This window comes from Puma concolor, chromosome C2, assembly GCF_028749965.1.
Source record: "Puma concolor isolate L17-30 chromosome C2, mPumCon1.1.hap2, whole genome shotgun sequence".
Classification (NCBI taxonomy): Eukaryota; Metazoa; Chordata; class Mammalia; order Carnivora; family Felidae; genus Puma; species Puma concolor.
In genome coordinates this window covers 158336230-158339456 of record NC_141675.1, presented here as the reverse complement: position 1 = coordinate 158339456, position 3227 = coordinate 158336230, and positions in this window count along the sequence as shown.

The following is a 3227-nucleotide window of genomic DNA, read 5'->3' as shown; positions in this document are numbered from 1 at the left end:
TCCCCGCCCCGCGCCACGTGTGAGGTCACGGCCGGGGGCGCCGGCGGGGCGGGGAGTGCGGCGCGGGGGCGGGCTCAGGCCCGGGTCCGAGGACGCCGGGCAACACCCCCGCCGCCGGGGACCCTGCGACCTCGGCCCGACCTGGTATCTTGTTCAGGTCCCCAAACCTGTCGGATCCGGCAAACGCGCCGCGTTACCCGGGGTCCGCGTCTGTAGTCCAGGCGCCGTCAACCTGCAGCAAAGCTTTCCCGGGCGGGAGGGGAGGCCTGGGGGCGGGGGTCGTACAAACACCCCCTGCCGCACCCCTGAGTGTTTGCAGTTCAGGGCCGGGTCGGCTTTAACTCCGCTTCTCTGGAAGTCGGTAGCAGGAGCCCAGGGACCCCTCCCTCCTGTTCAGGCACCCAGGGAGGGCCTTCAGTCTTCAGCCGCGGGCCCGCTGAGAGGACACGGCTGCTCGGATCAGGAAAACCAGCCAGCCTTCATTTATTCATTGTTTCCTTACTTCCGCAAATATCTGCTGGACCCCTGGAAAACCCACATCACGTGGGGGTGGGACCTGGGCCAGGACAGCGGCCTCCACCTTGCACGGTCACGTGGAATGATGGAGCCCCTCCTGCGAGTCAGGCCCCCAGGAGTGGGGACCCAGCCGGGATAGCAGAACAGACCAGCTGCTGCTCTCAGGGAGCCTGGTCGTGACAATCCCTGGGAACCGAATCAAGGGCTCTGGGGCAAAGCAACCATCCCGGGAGCCCTGACCCGGGGCTGGCGGCCGACAGCCTTGGCAGGCAGGTCACACTGTGTGTCTTGAGCTGAGTGGCGACATACTGTGTGCACTATGAAAACTCAGCAAGCTGACCGCCTATGATTTGTGCATTTTCTTCGTGTGTGTTACGTTCTGTTAACGGTTTGCCTAAAATCATTCTCTTTTGGGGGCGAAGAAACCGGGAGGTATTAGTCGCAGAGAGCAGAGGTGGGTTTTGCAGGACGATGCGTCCTGGAACCCCACCCTCCAGCCTGGCACCTGTTGACGATTCTTCGATTCTTCTGTGTGCCTAAAACTCCTGCTGAGGGTTTGCATCACAAACGAGGACAATAACGATGATGGGAGGAATGAATGAAGAGGGTAAGACAAAACATCTTTAATTTCTTTCCACAGAAAAAGAAATATGGGGAAAGAGTAGAGGTTTGGGATTGGCAGGGAGGCAGGGGGCCTGGCGCGTGGTGAGTGTGAACACAGACCATGCCTCTTATTTAGCTGTGGAAGTGAGAACACAGTGAGCTCTGTGCCCAGGATGGAGAGCGTGAACATTCTAGTTTTCCACACGTGTGAGTGCGTCTGTGTGTGTGCTTAAAAACACATGGTTTAGCTGTGAAAAGCCAAGTGGCAAATACAAGGGTCACTGGGCAAGGAAAGGCCGCTGTAGCCACTGTTGGCTCAGGGCTCCCAGCCAAATGGAACGCTCTCTGGGCCACCGTCTGCCCATCTCCCTGAGAGCTGACGGTGTCAGATCCCGTCGCTCCGTGACAGAGTGCCCCAAAACTTGCAGGCCCGTGAAGCGACATGCATTTGGTATCTCCTTCTGAGAGCCAAGGCTTTGAGAGTGGTTTCACGGGCGGTTCTGGTTCAGGACCTCTCGTGGGTTTGCAGTCAGCTGGGGCTGCGTCATCTGCAGGCTCGACTGGGGCTGGAGGGGCTGCTTCTGGGATCACACTGCACGTGGCTGTGGACGTGGCTGTGGACGTGGCTGTGGGTGGGACCTCACCACAGGGCTCCTTGCACGTGTTCAAACACGGTGCCAGCTTCCCCAGAGAAAGCGATCCCGGGGAGAGCCCCAGTGCTCCTGATGATCTGACCCCAGGAGTCACACATGGCATGACCAGCACTGTTGTTTTTTTTTTTTTTTTTAAGTTCATTTATTTATTTTGAGAGAGAGAGAGAAAGAGCAGGAGCCAGGGGAGGAACAGAGAGAGAGGAGAGAGAGAATCCCAACCAGCTGTCAGCACAGAGCCAGACACGGGGCCTGATCTCACCACCCTGGGATCATGACCTGAGCCCAAATCGAGAATCGGTTGCTTGACCGACTGCGCCTTCCAGGTGCCCCCGGCACATTCTATTCATTAGAAACTAGTGGCTAAGTTCAGCCCACGCTCAAGGGGAGAGCTATGAGGTATCAAGCTGCCCTTCTCAGAGACAGATAGCAAGGAACGTGCTGACATGTTTTAAAGCCACCACCAGTCCCTTCCAGGGAAGGCATGGGCAAGGCGGTCGCCAGGGTACCGGTAGTGGGTCCCCAGGTCAGCCACACTTCTGCCTGACTTGGCCACATATTGGGGGTTCCAAGGACTCCCCTTCCTCAGGCGAGATAATTTGCTAGAGCAGCTCACGCAGAACTCAGGAAAGCACTTTACCTACTGTGCTTTATTGTAAAGGGTATGACAAAGGACGCAGATGAACACCCAGATGACGAGGTCCACAGGGCAAGGTCCAAAAGGGTCCCAAGTGCAAAAGCTTCTGTCCCATGGAGTTGGAGTGTGCCACCCCCTGTGCTTAGAGTTTTTAGGGAATATCCAGCGTGTTAACACAACCGATTAAACCACTGACCGTTGGTGATTAATCTCTGGCCCTTCACCTCTCTCTGAGGTTGGGGGTGGCTGAAAGTCCCCACTCTCTGATCACTGGTTGCTTCTGGTGACCAGCCCTCATCCCCCAACAGTCCACTTGCTGGCACAATCTCAGGTGTGGCTGGAAGGGGCTTGTTATGAATAACAAAAAGTGCTCCTCTCAGCCCCATACGTGAGGAAATTCCCAGGGTTTTAGGAGCTCTTGTGTCAGAAATCTGGGAGAAAAAAAAGACAAATACATATTTCCTGTTACCCCAGAGGGGAACTAGGAGCCTTATCAGTCACAATTACACCGAGTCAGGTCAGATAGGAGTCTGGGCCACTCGCCTGCCCCTCTGCCCCCAGACGAAGAAGATGGAACGATGGTGGGGACAATGTGTTTCTGAGGAAAGAGAGTACTCAGACTGTGCCCCGAGGTCTGCTGCCCCAGCGTGGACGGCGGCCATCACCGTCAGGTGCACAGCTGTCACCCTGGGATCTCTGCCACCGTCAGTGGCCCTGGTGATCCTCAGGGCCACCAGCTCCCAGATGTGGGCAGGTCACATCTCCTAGGAGCTTCCTGATCCAGCACCCGAGGGAGGCACGGCGTGTGTGGAAAGGGCATT